The sequence below is a fragment of the Vipera ursinii genome, assembly GCF_947247035.1.
Source record: "Vipera ursinii genome assembly, chromosome: 3".
Taxonomy (NCBI): Eukaryota; Metazoa; Chordata; class Lepidosauria; order Squamata; family Viperidae; genus Vipera; species Vipera ursinii.
The window spans coordinates 130951621-130969853 of record NC_139516.1 but is presented as its reverse complement, the minus strand read 5'-3'; positions in this window follow the sequence as shown (position 1 = coordinate 130969853).

The following is an 18233-nucleotide window of genomic DNA, read 5'->3' as shown; positions in this document are numbered from 1 at the left end:
ATCCACATACTGCTGGAGTCTAGCTTGTAGAATTTTAAGCATAACTTTACTAGCATGAGAAATGAGTGCAATGGTGCGATAGTTTGAACATTCTTTGGCACTGCCTTTCTTTGGAATTGGAATGTAAACTGATCTTTTCCAATCCTGTGGCCACTGTTGAGTTTTCCAAATTTGCTGGCAAATTGAGTGTAGCACTTTTACTGCATCGTCTTTTAAGATTTTGAATAGCTCAGCTGGAATACTGTCACCTCCACTAGCTTTGTTGTTGCTCAGCTTTTCTAAGGCCCACTTCACTTCACATTCTAGGATGTCTGGCTCGAGGTCAGTGACCACCTCATTGTGATTATCAGGGACGTTAAGCTCATTCTTGTATAGTTCTTCTGTGTAATTTTGCCACCTCTTCTTAATCTCTTCTGCCTCTGTTAGGTCCCTGCCATTTTGGTCCTTTATCATGCCCATTTTTGCATGAAACGTTCCTTTCATCTCTCCAATTTTCTTGAAAAGATCTCTGGTCCTCCCTATTCTATTGTTTTCTTCTATTTCTTTGCATTGTTCATTTAAGAAGGCATTCTTATCTCTTCTAGCTATTCTTTGGAATTCTGCATTTAATTGGGCATATCTTTCTTTTTCTCCCTTGCCTTTCGCTTCCCTCCTTTCCTCAGCTATTTGCAAAGCTTCCTCAGACAGCCATTTTGCTTTCTTGCATTTCTTTTTCTTTGGGATGGTTTTGGTTGCTACCTGTTGTACAATGTCACAAACCTCTGTCCATAGTTCTTCAGGCACTCTGTCTATCAGATCTAATTCCTTAAATCTATTTGTCACCTCTACTGTATATTCAACAGGGATATGATTTAATTCATACCTGACTGGCCTAGCGCTAAAACAGAATTTTAGGTATTTGCAAAACCAAGTCAGTCCTCCTAATGCTCTCCCACTGGCTGATGAGCAAAGAACCATGGTTACGTCACACTAAACTAATCTGTGGCTCATTGTGGGCTTCAATATGTCATCTCAACCAAGTCAGTTTTTTAATTAACTGAATCATGTCTCAGGCATGTTAATGTATGGTGCAAGGACAGGAAGTGTACAGATTGTTGTCTCATGAAAGAGACACATATTGATGGCACAGATGCCCCCAAGCTCAAGAGCTGAAGGAAAGTTGTTCTCAGTGCCCTAAGAAAATGGAGTAACAAATAGGATATAAAAATAGCTGTAGAGAACTTGTAGAGAAGCTGTAGAGAAGTGTAAATAGAAAATGGAGAAAAAATAACCACAAATTAAGCAGTCCAAAAGGGCCTGTTTAGAGATGTTCTATGTTAAACATTGATCGTGGAAAAATTAACCAGCCATTTGTGAATCTTTAACAAGCTTCTGTTTAAAATTGATCTTCTGTATGTCAGTATAGTGATAAGCCACCATTTCAGGCCTCTTTATAACCAGAAATATCTCTAATGTAACCCATTGGGCTCTTTCTAAAATCATGTGCTCACAATATGGCTTTTCAGAATTATAATTCTCTCTCTCCCTCATTCATGCATATAAATATACCAACCCCAACAACCCCTGCTACTTTTGGCCTATTGAAAATGTTCTTGGAACATCAAAAGCCTTTCTGTCAAAGACCCAAATTAATATGCTTTCCCCCCCTCTATAACAGAAGTAACTGCATATTTTTCTCTTGATCTGTCATGCCCACCCCTCTCTTTTTGGCATACATGTTATAATAGAAGTGACAAGATGACAGAGTGTCTTGTCAAAGTTTAGTCCCTAGACCTCACACAGCTGAACTCCTTTGGCCCATGACTTACAGTCCTCAACCCCAAATGTCTTTGGCTTGTCTACTTCCTTCCTATCAATGGAACATCAGAGTGACTTATAAGCTTTGCAAATAAATCAATAAACAAACAAACAAAGATAACCTAGTCTTCTTTTATATTTTCTCCTTCCAGTTGTCTTCTTCTGAAAGAAAATTCCATTGCCAGTCTGTTCTCTCGAGCATACTTTTTTTTTCAACCTGCTTTGCTTGAGTTTCTTCAGGCACATTCCCTGGACTTCTCTCCCTCATCAGCAGAAAATATCCTGAATGTAATTACCGTGACATTTCTTCCAAGTGATAATTGGCCAAATTTTGCCACAGAGGCTGTTCCTTTCTTTCAAGCCTAATTTTCTATCTTCTTTCAGATTCCCTTTGTTCACTACATTCTGTACATTTTACCACCCCCACCCCCCACTTCAAACTTTGGTTTTCCTTTTTAAATTTCCCATATTCTGGGGTCTCTTTCCAGCAGTTATCCTAATCTGAAAAAAAATAATCTTTATTTTCAGGCAAGCTGAATAACCATGTTTGAACTGAAAACAACAAACACTTATTCATTATTAATGAGAATGAATTGGAGGCAGATTATAGCCCGCCAAAATGAGCTGGATCAGCCTCTTGGGAAGCCAGCACAGAAAATCCTTTAGTGAGGTAATTGTAAAGACAAAAAAATTTCTATGACTTATATAATCCCTTTTCACTTGAATAAGGAACAGACCAGAATGCTTTTTTAAACCCTTGTTTGCATGCCACAGAAAGCTTATGTCACATTTTTGTCATGATTCAGAATTTTTTTCCCTAATAAAGTACTGCATTTTAAGTACTGGAGATCCCTAAACATTTCTGTGGAAAGGAAATGCTGGGCCAATCGTTTCTGTTTCCCTTCCTTTTTTTTTTTGTCTGACCTTTCTGGGAGCTTTTCCCATTTTATTCCTATCCTCCACAAAGGAGGATGGGTGCTTGAGATAATTGAGATACTCTTCCCCCACTTCCTTGTTCCAAAACTAGTTCTGAAAGACCTCATTGGGTCGCAGGTCACCAGTTGTTTCAAAGATTTCCATGTAAGTTACATCAATGAGCTTGCTCATTTGCTTGTACCTTTTTCCTGCAGGCAAGTGTAGAACATGGAATTTTGAAAACCAAAACTTATATGGTACTTATATTGCATCCAAATTTGACTGGGATTGTTCCTGTTGTAAAGGCCTTCAGTCAGGACATCTCAGTTTGGTTTACAAAAACAGACTTTGAAAGGAAGACTGAACAGGCTCACAAAGGGGAAGCTAAGTTTTGGCCATCTGTCATCACTTGTTTCCCCTTTCCTGCCAAAGCCAGGAGATTTATAGAGATCCATTTTCTCTGTGATCCATCCCTAGCAGAGCACCAATGACAGTGATAATGAACATGCACAGGGTTCATTCCCAAAGCAGTTTCATTTCATGTTAGCTAGGCTAGGGCTGGGCAGACTTAGAAATATTTGTTCAAAAAGTGGCCATTAGTTTCTCTGACAAAGAAACCTGCTCTCTGCATGAGCATAGATTGAAAAGGAAAGGGAAAAAATGGTTTTGAGGTAAAATTCCCCTGAGATTCCAGGAAGGTAACAGGACCTGTATTTAAATGTTTACATCCATAAGTGAAGAAGCATTCACCAACATTTGAAATTATTTCTTTTTAAAATCTTTGGGCTGATAAAGAGAAGCATACTTTCAATCATTACTCATCAATATTTTGACTCTCTTTCCATTTTTCTCTCAGATAAAACGTACATGCTATCTTGAAGATCTGATGCAATTGGAATGGAATACATAGGAACATAGCAGAAAAAGTTTTTAAAAGGTTAAAATCTGAAAAAGAAAACATTATGGGATGCAAGATTTTTCCCTAGATATTTAATAAGATCTAGCAAATCTACCTGAGAGGAATATTCTGCTGTTGGTCTCCAAAATCTTATTTGGGGTTGGATTTAGTTTTAACACAGTTTTATTAAAAATTATATTGGGCATAATTATTTAATCCTTTTTAACTTTTTTTAACTTTTGTATTTGTATTTTGATGTTTATTGCCCTGTACACTGCTCTGAGTCCTTCGGGAGAAGGGCGGTATAAAAATTTAATAAATAAATAAATAAATAAATATATTTTCTACTTGTACTGAACAATACAAAATGGCACACTTCAGTGATTTGTTCACCTGGAAATAATGAAAATCTGAGTCATGCTATCCAGTAAAGTAAATGACACTTAATATCAAAGTTGTCTTAATGAATTACTTACTTTTGAAGTTCATTTATGAGCCTAAGTCCAAACTCATTAAAAATGAGACCCACATTTTTATTTACTTCCTCAAAATGATTTGGAGAAAGTCTGTATCATAGGAATATTTCCAAATTCAACTCCATGAGTATATTTCTTTCTCCCATTTCAGTAACAATGCAAACTTACCTTTGGTAACCAGGTGTGTTGATTTGGTACTCTGTTTTGTCTGACAGGAGAAGTAATTTTCAAAAATATCAAGGTACTATTTTTTTTCTTTTACTCTTTAATTTAAGACAAAGTCTTTCACAAGTTTGGAAAACAAACATTTTTTTCTCCATGGATATAGGTCATATTGGAAGTAAAGATCAAATGTCATATAACATTATTGCTTATGAACTAATCCATGACAGATTCCAACAACCTTCATGGTTAACTACAAAGGATATATGCATTGAGTTGCATTCTGGGATGTGTGGGATCCCCAATTTACTCTTTTTATTCTTCCTTGTGGGAACCAATAGGGAGGTAAAGATTAGTGATTATGCTGAGGAAAGAAAAAGATCTCCTGCCAAAAATAGACAACTATTGAGTCTCATATAGGGGCTACTAATGTTTCAGCTTGTAAATCTATCTACTTCTCTATTTCAGTTTTACCCTAAATAAAGGTGATGGCTGTTTTATAAGGGATATATATGTATGTGCCCAGTGGTCAAGTTATAGAGTTTAAAACTGAGAAAACAGCATCAGTCATAGAACTAAAGGGCTTATGTTAAGGTTTTTGATCAGCAAAATTGGTGTGAGTCACAAACTGCCAAAAGATAGGCTCCTAACCACACTGGATTGTCTTGTCTGGAAATGTAATAAGGAAAAGTGATTGACTATGGCTAGAATCGCTTTGGATTTTTCCACTAACAGTGCCTACTAGAACACACAATAAATATCTTTGGATAAAACCATGCCAGATATACACTGTCTCTTCTACTTGCAAATAGATTTTTAAAAAAATCCTCATCCACTCAGGCATAAAATTGAAGGCAAGCTTAATAACACTTTTCTGTACCTGGAGTGCTTGTATTAATCAAGTTGTTCTACATTAGTGTAAGCAATTTATGACCCACATATTCTATGCAGCTCTAGAATCTTCTCTGTCTTCTGCTGCCAAAATTTAGTAATCCAAATTCTCAGATTGATTGATTGATTGATTGATTGATTTTTGAAACAAAAAGCACAATGTTTTATTTTAAAAGTACTCAGCTCTGCTTTCTACTCCTATCCTATCAATCAGTTTATTATTACAGCCATAGGCCAACACATAAAATTAAACATTCAAATAAAACAGAACTAAACAGAACCAAACAGAAGAAAGCATTTGATTCATTGACTGATATTCCTATTCTAAAAATCAAGATAAAAACTCTTGCTCCATTTTCCTGTGACCTTATCCTTATTTCTTCACCTGCCAACCCCATCTAATTCTTTTCTGGGGGGTGGGGGAACAGGAAGCACCCTTTGTGGGGGTGGGGGAATATGTCTAGATTTTATACGTTGTGAAATGTACCTAAAGCTTATGGATACTCAAATGTATATAAAACAAGATACATTTGGTACAAAACTGTTACAGACCATTTTTTGTTTTGTTTTTGAGAAGTACAAGTTGTCTTCCTTTCTTCAAACTAATTAGTACAGGATCCCATCTGGGTTGGTCACTGGGACCAGAGGTTTGTCTTCCAAGCTTTCAGACTTGTGCTGGAGCTCACCTGCAGAGAACTTTTCTCTGGCTAGAAGTTCGGACTCGGGCTGGAGCTCACCTGCAGGGAACTTCTCTCTGGCTAGGGAGAAGTTCCCTGAAGATGGGCTCCAGCCCAAGTCTGAAAGCTCAGAAGATGAAACCTCTCGTCCTGGTGACTGAGTCAGATTGGATCATGCAACATTATCCTGGGAAACATTTATTTGCCTTCATTCATGATTAGTACAGTCAAGCTTCATACTCCTACATTTAGAAACTGGAAAACAGCTCCTTGAAGGACTCAGCAAAATGAGATAAAAGATTTACTTCAAGGGGAGGCGACCTATCTTTGCAAAAAGATAAACTATGCAATAAAGAAGAATCCAGACATAGTTATGTATTGGCATCAATCCCTAAGATTTAGATTCTTTTCCTCCAATTTTTGTGGGAACCCTGACTCTAATCCTCTTCTGCTGTTTTACCAAACTGGAATGTTCAGAAGTTGCAACAGGTTTACAAGCACTCTGCCTGTTCTGAGGTTATTTAGTTCCCACTTTGCTCCATACTCCTTAGAAGTTAGTAGTTTGTTTTTATTATGTATTTCAAACCTGGCCCTTTTATGACTTGTGGACTTCAACTCCCAGAATTCCTCAGCCAGTTGAAGTCCACAAGTCATAAAAGGGCCAGGTTTGAAGACCCCTGATGTATTTTATATTTTGTAAATTGCCTTATGATTCTTCCAGATGGGTTGGTTCCTTGGTTAAAGCAAACCTGAATGTCACTGCCATTTGACTTTTCCTCTTTCACAATGGTCTCTGTCACTGACTATACCAGGGGTAGGCAACCTCGGCTCTTTTATGACTCATGGACTTCAACTCCCAGAATTCCTGAGTCAGCTATGCTGACTCAGGAATTCTGGGAGTTGAAGTCCATGAGTCATAAAAGAGCCGAGGTTGCCTACCCCTGGACTATACTGTAGTTAAAAAAAAACAACCTTTCTCCTGTTTTTTCTGAATTCATCTTTGTTTTATATACCGGGCCCATAGGTTGTAAGCTTTTCTTTAAAAAAAAAAAACCTACCTCAAGGAGGAAGAAAACTACCAAGTAACTTTTTAATGTGTAATTCTTTCCCTCCAGCTGCCGAGTGTTTCTAATAATTCAGTTAGGTGCCAATTCAAGAAGCCACTTTTTTTAAAGATGTGAACATTTTCCCTACGCCAGAGGCCAACTTCATTCCACAGGGCAACTTTTCATAATCAAACAGGGCCTGGGGGAGAGAATTTAACAACAGACAAGTTAAAGCAATGTGCTTTAGGCCTCTGTGGGTCACATCTAATTTAAGAAAGTTCAGAGAGTCAGACAACTCACATGAGTCAAATTCAGTGCGAAAGGATAAGGGAGTCAACATAAATTTTGCTTGGTCCTTATTTCTCTTCCAGCCTTTGGGCTTGAGCAGAAAGATAAAATATTTCAAATTAATCTCACTGTTTGAGAGGAGCACATACTATTTAGGTCTGCCAAAATAATCCAAGCCATTGATGTGGAATCATGGTTAAAGAACCAGCCTAAAACTAAACTACTCGTTTTCAGATTCTCATTCAAATCTGTGTATTTCACTTGGTGACTTTGAGCAATGTGCTGTCTCTCAGCCTAACACCTCTCATAAACTGATATTGAAGAAAGGGAGATATAATTGAAGAAAATTAGCAGAGTTCGGAGATTAGTACTCTCTATAATTTTGAGTGCCTCTCCTTGAGGAAAATAGGTCTCCCTAACTGATTGGGATGGGTGAGTGGCATTAATTCTTTTTTTTTAAAGTATACATTGATATATAGCAATGGCAATAGCACATAGACTTATACACCACTTCCTAGTGCTCTATTGCCCTTTCTAATCAGTTTACTGAGTCAACAATCTGGGTCCTCATTTTTTTTTAATTTTATTTATATACCACCCTTCTCCCGGAGGACTCAGGGCGGTGAACAGGGCAACCATATAAAAATACAAAAAATACAAAAGTTTAAAAAAGAATTAAACATATGCCCAAGCTAAAAAAAACAGTAAATATATATATTAAAATGACAATAAAAACCCAACCCATCCCCCATCAGGCCAAGCTGGCTTGTTCAAAAATGCGTCTTCAGATCGCGCCGGAAGGAGCGAAGGTCGGGCGCCATCCGGAGCTCCACCAGCAACCGATTCCATAAATCCGGGGCGCCCACAGAGAAGGACCTCCCCCTGGGGGCCACCAGACGACATTCTCTGATCGGTGGCACCCTGAGGAGGCCCTCTCTGTGGGAATGCACAGGGCGGAGGGAAGTTGATGCCGGCAGCAGGTGCTCCCTAAGGACCTCCATTTTACCCACCTCAGAAGGATGGAAGGCTGAATCAACCTTGAGCTGGTAAGGATTGAACTCCTGTCAGTCAGCAGAATTAGCCTGCAATACTGCATTCTAACCACCACAGTTCTTTTCTATATTCTAGGAAAAAAACAGCAAATGCTCATTTTCGGGAGAAAAGGATAAAAAAAATAACTTACATATTTTTACATTTCCATCATTAAGCAAAGTGATCAGTAAGTGAATCTGTGACTGTGCTTATGATCTTACTTCGGCTTTTGTTTGCTTTATAAATAAGGCAATAAATGGAAGGATTGGTGGTAAAGTTGCTTTTACATCATTGCAAATGGTCACTAAACAAGGCAGTCACTATTGCACGGCCATCAAATGCACAAACAAGACCATATAAAACATAGCTGCTAAAATCAAACACCTTATGGACTTATCAGAGATATTATTAAGGTTCTTTTATGTGTGAAAACCTTCCTATTAATATGAAAGCCCCTGCTTCAAATAGAGATGTACTTCTCATCCCTACACAGGCAAGTACTACTCTATAATTTTCTTCCATCTAGAAATCAAATATCGACATCCTATGTCATGTTTTCAATAATGAAAATTAAAAGATGCATATAATATTAATGCAATAGCCACTGTTGCAATCAGGTAGAACAAAACCTATTAGGAAAGGCTTTTCATGTGGAATGGTCCTTTATGCATTTCCCTTCCACCCCACTAAAAGAGATTCAGTAAACTCTTCTCCATATCAAGCTCAGTACTTTGTGCAATTATCTATATTGTCTTCTGGGGGGAAAAACATATAGAGGTGGTTTGCTGTTGCCTTCCTATGGGACTTCCTTCTTCCAACTTTATCCAATTTTATTTTCTTTATTTTTTAAAAAAATAAATCATCCAATTATCCATAGCTCTCAGTGCAGTTTGCCATAAAACATATTAAAAATGCAGTCTGAATAAAGACCTGCAAAACAACATCAAGTAGAATACAAAGTCAAAACTGCATGTAAACTAGACAGCGGCAAGACAGTGGTTCAAAATCTAAAAGTATACAAATTAAAATATAAATAAGACATAATGAAGAGTCAAGTAAAACAACAACCACGGGGGAAATAGAAAGGACTTCACCTGGTCTTGAAATGATGCTGATGTGGGAGTCAGTTAAATCTTTCTGGAGAAGAATTTCATAAACAGGGTACCATCATGATACTTGCTTTCTTCCTTGTAGACACCTGCCTCACCTCTTTTGGTGAGGGACCTGGAAGAGAACTTTAGTGGAAGATCTTAAAGTCTGGATTGGTGCATACAGCAGAAGGCGTTCCCTCAGGTAACCTGTTTCTAAGTCATTTAAGTCATCCTGAGCCTTAAAGATTAAAACAACACTCTGAATTGGTTCCAAAAATGGATTTGGCAGCTAGTACATGTGGCGAAGTACTGGCATAAAATGTTTTCATTGTCCTGTCCTAGTGAACCAACTGGATTTCCGTATTGTCTTCAAAGATAAATGCAGGAGAAGCTACTTGATTAATGATAAATTCCAGTCTCTTTTATTCTTACTGCTTTTTCCAAGAATTATACTTAATGGGTTTAAAAAGCATGTGAAACTGGAAACTTTACTCCTGAAGGCTCCCTGATTAATAGGTCAGAGCTTTTTAGCTTACATCTTAAAGCTAGATATGAAGCAATCCTTTCTAAATCATTTAACCTTTCCTTTCAGTAACAAGAAAAGGAATAAGACACTGGTTTGCACTGCTACTCAAGGGTATTTTGTTTTGGCTTGTGCTTAACCTCAAGGTCTTTTTATCTATTGGGCATTGCTCAAGATTTTTCAGCCCTCAATCCTCTCAGCCTTGGTTAGTTCAGTAGGAGACTCACACAGGAAAGGAGGAAACTGTAACCAGACAAACTTTGCAACAAGGATAGAGAGGGAGACGCTGGAAGGAAATATTAAATGCCTAATAAGATGTGGACTGAAGTCCTCTTTGTTATGGAAATAAAGCCAATCAAAGAATCTGTTGCAGGTTGGTGTGACTGAGAAACAGAACCCAGTGCGGGCCTCTGCAAATAAAAAGGGAGAGGAATGCAGAAAATGATTATTCTCAGCAACTTGAGAATTTGGCCAACGGTTTAGTCTGCCACCTTTGTGCAGCTCTCAGATGAATCTCTTAGGTTCATTTCATTTGAATAAGTGGTTGCCATTTAAAGATTGCACTGAGGCGACTGAATCAGAACTACTCCGGACAGTTTGGCTTAACACTCACTTTTAAGTATCATGTTGTTGGGACCCATGAATTTGTGAGGAGAGACATATTGCATCCTGAAAGCCCTCCAGTATTAAAGCACCCTTTTATACAAGGGGACACGTGCAATTTTATATACCTATGCACCCACAGACAGACCCCTATGCTGATGAACCTAACAAAATATAAAGCATAGATCAAGATGAGTACATTTATTTTTCTGATTAGTGGCCCAAAGGCACTAGCTAAATCAGAGAGAAAAACAGATAAATTTGGGGAGTTTGCAATGGTGGCAAAGCAGTTACACAATTCAACTCTGGTAGGCTGACATTTTGTAAACATATCTAGGCCAAAAGGATTTATTCTCTAGACTTCTGCCTAGCAGCTGGACTAGAATTGCTCCCCTCCCTCTGGAGCTTCTTCAGCAAGTTTAGCCGAAATCTCTTAACTAGATTTCTGAACTGCTCCTGCAATGCTAGGCAATTACCATGCAGACTCTTCTTTTTTTTATTCTGAAAATAAAAATTGGTTCTCCCCAGTGCTTTTTTTGTTAAAAAAAAAAAAGGTGCTGGAACTCACGCACAGCTCCAGCTCCAGTCAAAAGCCCTTTACGGGGGGGAGGGGGGAACCGCTTTAGGGAGCTTCTGAGGCGCAGATCACGTGTGCAGTGTCAGCTGACAGACGCCATTGCCACGGCTCTTGAAAGGGCGCTAGTTCGGAGCCGGGATGTCTTCTGCCACCTCGCCCTCCTCCGCCTCTGATGACACAGAGGCTCCCTCCGGAGCCAGAGTGACCAAGGTGGCAGCGCTGCTGCTTTGGGAGCGTGCCTGGTCCCTCAAAGAGATTCACTTCAGGAGCCAGTCCTGGTCCCTGGTGGACAACACAGGGGTGAGGACAGGTGGCGGCAGTGGGGGGAGCCCCATGAACCAAGGCAGAGAAGAGGGTCTGCTTTCAGGGCTGTGGAAGTGTTTCTGGGTTGACCTTCAATGCCCCCAATTTCCCGTGGAAGCTTTCTTTCACCAAGCCAGAGCTTTACTTACACTGACAGCTTAGAAGGAGCCGGTTCTTCCCTTCAAAAGAAGGTGCCGGAACGCTGTTCTGTGCATTCTATGACAAAAATAGCACTGGTTCTGATCTAGTCTTTAGATTAGTATTTTCCCAAAGTTTTCATTCAGCAGCAGTGGCCAGATACTAAACAGCCAGAGACTGCAGTCTGGAGACTTTTTCATTTGAAAGTTAGCACTGACAGAGTCTTATGGCACACAAGAACTGAGTGCACACAGTTCTCGTTTGCTCCTGGTTTATCAACTCCAATTATAACATATGGGTAATCATTTCCATTTCCTTCACGAAACATGGTGTCACATGACCACACCACTTGGTGATGGAAATTCCAGCACTTCTAGTTGCCATTGTTAAGTGAATCACTTCAGGTCACAAACAGTTTTGAATGAGTGGTCATTAGGGGAGAACCACTTGTACCTCCTGAAAGAGCACATTTTGTTTGGCACTTCTCCATGGTTTTTATATCTTGTCAAAGTCTTCCATCCAAACTCTTACACTGAGGTGTAAGACAGAAGAGTTAGGGGGAAAAAGAGCAAAATAAAGTACTAATCAGCCAGACAGGTTCTCAGTTCTTTGTTCATTTTCAAGACTGCTTGTTCAATTAACCACAGATTAGCATAATATGTGAATTGTATACCTGTGTCCAGAAGTCTTATTTATATTGCAATGACATGAAGAGTGAATAATAGTGCTGTGTTTTGCTTCTGAAGATAATAATAATAATAATAATAATAATAATAATAATAATAATAATAATAATAATAATAAGAAGAAGAAGAAGAAGAAGAAGAAGAAGAAGAAGAAGAAGAAGAAGAAGAAGAAGAAGAAGAAGAAGAAGAAGAAGTTGGAAGGGACCTTGGAGGTCATCTAGTCCAACCCCCTGCTCAGGCAGGAAACCCTATACCATTTCAGGCAAATGGCTGTCCAGTCTCTTCTTAAAAACTTCCAGTGTTGGAGCATTCACCACTTCTGGAGGCAGGTTGTTCCACTGGTTAATTGTTCTAACTGTCAGGAAGTTTCTCCTTAGTTCTAGGTTGCGTCTCTCCTTGACTAGTTTCCATCCATTGCTTCTTGTCCTGCTTTCAGGTGCTTTGGAGAATAGCTTGGCTCCCTCTTCTTTGTAGCAGCCCCTGAGATATTGGATCACTGCTATCATGTCACCCCTCACCCCTCTCTTCGTTAAACTACACATACTCAATTCCAGCAACCGTTCCCTATATGTTTTAGCCTTAAGTCCCCCAATCATCTTTGTTGCTTTTCTCTGTACCCTTTCTAGAGTCTCAACATCTTTTTTACATCGTGGTGACCAAAACTGGATGCAGTATTCTAGGTGTGGCCTTACCAAGGCACTGTAAAGTGGTATTAGTACTTCACTTGATCTTGATTCTATCCCTCTGTTAATGCAGCCTAGCACTGTGTTGGCTTTTTTGGCAGCTGCAGCACACTGCTGGCTCATATTGAAGTGATTGTCTACTAGGAGTCCGAGATCCCTCTCACAGTTACTACTATTTATTTATTATTATTTATTTATTTATTTATTTAATTTCTATACCACCCTTCTCCCGAAGGACTCAGGGCGGTGTACAGGGCAATAAAAATACAATAAAAATACAATATACAAAAGTTAAAAATAAGATTAAATAGAACTAGCCCATTACAATAAATAATTAAAAATTACTAATTAAAATACCCCAAACCCATTAGACCAGGCCGGCTTGTTCAAACAGGTAAGTTTTCAGATCACGGCAGAAAGAGCGAAGGTCAGGAGCCATCCGGAGCTCAACTGGTAATTGATTCCAAACGGCTGGCGTGCGATTGGTACAGGTCCAGATAATCAGCTTCGTCCAGGAACAAAGGGAGCTGATGCACCACCACGCTCTCAACAACCTTCACAAGAAAGCGAAAGTTGGAGACCGGACGATAGTTGTTTAAAACAGCCGGATCCAGGGCAGGCTTCTTGAGGAGGGGTCTCATCACCGCCTCCTTCAAGGTGGCGGGAAAGCTACCCTCACTCAAAGAAGCAGTTATCACTGCCTGGAGCCAGCCTCATGTCCCCTCCCGAGCCGCATAAACCAGCCAGGAGGGGCACGGGTCCAATAAACACGTGGTGGAGCTCAGCATCCCCATGATCCTCTCCACATCTTCTGGAGTCACAGGATCGAACTCTTCCCAGTTAACATTACCAAGACCGCTCGTGTCACCTCCGTCAGACTCTGCCCAGTCAGAGTCCAGACCAGTCCAAATCCGAGCGATTTTGTCCACCAGATGTTGGCTAAACTCCTCAGCACAACCCTGCAAGGGCTCCTCCCTCACCTCCTGATTGAGGAGGGAGCGGGTCACCCTGAACAGGGCGGCCGGGCGATTATCTGCAAAGTAGTTAGACCTTGCCGCCCTCATCACCACGAGATAAGACCTCATAGAGGACCTCAGTCGCAATCGGTTGGATTCAGACTGGCTGGATCTCCAACAGCTCTCTAGGACCCGTCTCCGATGCTTCATCTCCCGGAGCTCCGTAGAAAACCATGGAGCCCACTGGGATCTGCACTGGGTCAGGGGCTGCATGGGTACAACACGGTTGAGTGCCTCCATGGCTGCCTTTTCCCAGGCTTCCACCAAGGCATCGGCCGTGCTGTGAGCGAAGGCGGCAGGTGGGGACCCGAGCATCACCTGAAACCGCTCAGGGTCCATTAGGCACCTGGGGCGGAACCATCTTATTGGTTCCGTAACCCTGTGACGGGGAGTGGTGAAACAGAAGGCCATCCGCAGGAGATGATGATCGGTCCATGACAGGGGCATAATAATTGGGGAGCCCCCACCCAGATCATCTAACCACCGTCCACATAGAAAAACAAAATCGAGCGTGTGACCCCCCCATGAGTCGGGCCCTGAATTACTTGCATCAGGTCCATGGCCGTCATGGAAGCCATGAACTCCTGAGCCAACTCTGATGATCCCCCCAGGGACAGCAGATTGAAGTCCCCCAAAATCATAAGTTTGGGGAACTCAATCACCAACCCTGAGAGGATATCGAGAAGTTCAGGCAGGGCTGCTGCTATGTGACTAGGCGAAAGGTACACCAGCAGCAAGCCCAACTGAGCCCTAGGGCCACATCTCAGGAGGAGTGACTCACACCCGGATATCTGGACAATGGTGGCCTCCCGCAGGCATAAGGTCTCCCTCACAACCACCGCCACACCCCCACCCCTACCCTGAGCCGAAGGCTGGTGAAGCACCCGAAAACCTGGTGGGCAAAGTTCAGTCAGAGGGACACCACCCTCTGGGCCCAACCAGGTCTCCGTAATGCAAGCCAGGTCCGCACGCTCCTCCTCAACCAAATCTCGGATGAGAGGAGCCTTATTAACTACAGACCTGGCATTAAAATACACAAGCCTGAGCTCAGGTGGCTGCTCACCCTCGTTCCTGGAACCACGGGTCGAAACCAGAGAGTTGGAGCACATCACCGCTTGAAGACAGCGGGGACGTGCTCCCGGATGTCGATACGGCCTTCTGTTCAATCGCCTGCTGCCATTCCCACTACTATTGAGCAAGGTACCACCTATACTATACCTATGCATTTGATTTTTCCTGCCTAAATGTAGAACCTTACTTTTTTTCACCATTGAATTTCATTTTGTTAGATAGTGCCCAGTGTTCGAGTCTAACCAGATCCTCCTGTATTTTAAGCCTATCTTCTGGAGTATTGGCTATTCCTGCCATCTTGGTGTCGTCTGCAAATTTGATGAGTTCCCCATCTATCCCCTCATCCAAATCGTTAATGAAGATATTGAAGAGCACTGGGCCCAGAACAGAGCCCTGGGGCACCCCACTACACAATTGGCTACAATTTCTAATCTACCCCCAATAAAGACCAGTCAGTGAAAGCCAGGAGCAGAGATCTGGTTTTTGAGGGCAGAATCCAGTCCCCACATTCAGAGCTATACCACAAAAACAGTGGTGTAAATAGAATGAAGGCTGGGGAGTTAGTCATTGTCAGGACTAAAGGTGCAGGAACTTTCTCTTGACTACCTTACCCATCCTCCAAGAAACCCAATGAAATACTAGAGAACTACCATTTCAGGGCTGTGAAAATCCATACAACTAGATAGCAGCGGAGATACAAACAACTAATCCTTTTCTGCTACCCAGTGGTTCAGGAGTTTTACAGTTCAGATATAACAAAGATTTTCAGAAGGACTGGAGTTGAGGGTAGCGGGAAGTAGGAGTGCGTCAGACCTGTCTCCTTGTAATCTGGATTGGAGACAATCCAAGGAATGAAACTTCAACAACTTGGATTCATCATATTTGTGAAAGGCAGGTTAATCTTACAGTACAATACAAGAATTCTAGAACTAATCTATTTTCAAATAGATAAATATTTGAATTTTGACAAGCAATCTCTGTTTCTGTTTCGCTCAATTTTTAAATGTAGAGGTAAAGGCAGAGCAGTCTCCATCTGTATTTTTAAGAAGAGACTGGACAGCCATTTGTGTAAAATGCTTGAGCAGGGGGCGGGTGTTGGACTAGAACAGCTCCAAGGCCCCTTGCAACTCTGCATTATTCTGTATTCTGAAATGAGAATATCAGTGAAGTAGAATTTAGGGTACAAAACAGTTGAGGGAAAGACACTTTACAGGACCCATGTCTACTTTTGATGATATTTAACTGGTTCAGTCAGGTTTTTGTTAATTTTTCTGTATTCATCAAAGCTGCTAAATAAAATCTTTACACTTTCTTGCTTGTCTAGGCAGATCTGGACAAGTATTGGACTGCGGGTGAATAAGCAGATTCAAATCCTTGGCAAGATCATGTTCTGGGCTTTCTGGAGTCAACTTATGCAGCCAGTTATTTTTTATTGAAAATACTGCAACCCAAGTAGCAAATGAAGAATTTTATATATTTTTCAAATAAAACTTGATGTGCATAATCTGAGACATGAATTAACATTCCCCCCCTTATTTTTATGTATACACAAACATAGTAGAGACCTGGGCACAAAAAAGTATTAACGACAAAACTAATAGTGCCTTGTACATTGTTTTAATTATCTATGCACCATATCAGCAATATTCTAAAGAGAGGAAAATGGTGTCTCTAAGCACTCATATCTTTCACCATCCATACTCAAGAGAGACAGCGGTCTATCTTGCCTTATGTTTTCACTTCTCTGATACAGCAGCCCAGTTCAATTTTTTTTAACCTTTTATTATCAAGAAATTCCATACAATTCAAAAGGAATTATTTATATGGAAGAATGCTAAAAATGTTTTCTATAAGTCTTACATTCCAAAACCACTCCATTGCTCAGTGTTTGAATTACCGAGACCCGATTCCTGGCTTTATGACACCATGTTGATGAGAAATGTCAAATCTACTGTATGAGGTCACAGAACTGCAAGATTTGAGAACTTCTGCCTTACTGCTGCTGTGACTTGCTAGAGCAATACAGCCTTTAAAAACATGCATTGGCACATCACGATTATTAAGTACTTTAATATTTCTCATTTTGAAGTTGTCTAGTTGCTACTGCTGCAACAGCAGAGAATAAATGATATTTTTTTCTTCTCTTTCTCCCAGTCAGCATCAATGGCTGCAGCCTGGCTCTCTCACCACAAGAAGGTCCCATCTGAGAGGTTTGCTCTAGAGGCCAGGCAGTTCTACTTATGCCTTAGTACAAGAATTTCCATGATCATGTGGCCAGGATGACTATACACCGAGGCACACAGAATGCTGTTACCTTCCCATTGATGTGATACCTATTTATCTACTCGCACTTGCATGCTTTTGAACTGCTAGGTGGGCGGTAATGGGAGCTAGGGCAAGTAATGGAAGCTCACCCAGTTGGGCAGTGTCAGGTCTTCCAGCTGACAAGCTCAATGTCTTTAACCTCTGAGCCATCATACTCCAAATATACACATATAGTAACAAAAACCACTGAATTCTACTCTCGACATCTGTAAATTCATTCCTAATTCATCAACTTCATTTATTTACAGACCAGTTTTTGTCAGTTATAGAACCCAAGGCCTGCTGAATATTTTATCTGGTGCATTCCCATCATGGAATGTCCTGATTTATTTCAGAATGTAGACATCTCATGTGTTGGGCCTTGCCGTAATGAGGCTAAGATTATAATCTTTGCAAGCACAAAGACTCAGAATAAATAAATAAATAAATAAACCTTTATTGTCAAAGTACAACATGTGTACATTGAGATTAGCTGAGCTTCCCCCCATGGTCTCTCCCCCCAACACACAGTGACAACAAACCCTCCATCCCACCACACTATGTGAACCAACTACACCACACACCGGCCTCCCAAGTCAATTCTGCATAAGATTATGTCCCATTTAAAAGCCTAACAGCCCACGGATAAAAGCTATTTTTCAGCCAGTTGGTACGGCTGGCTATATTCCTATATCTCCTACCGGATGGTAGGAGAGTAAAGAGATACCGTCCAGGGTGTGAGTCATCCCTGAGAATCTTCCTCACCCTTCCAAGGCAACGAGCCCTGGCGATGTCATCCAGTGGTGTCAGGGAACAGCCCACAATGTCTTGTGCTGTGCTCACTACCCTCTGTAATACTTTCCTATCCGCGGCTGTCAGACCAGCATACCAAACCACAATACCATACGAGAGGACGCTCTCTATGGTAGACCGGTAAAAGAGGGTCATTAGCTATTGTTCTACCCTGTTCTTCCGCAAGATCCTAAGAAAGTGAAGCCTCTGTTGGGCCTTTCTAGGCACCTGGGTTGTGTTAACTTTCCCCATTGGCCTTTGGGG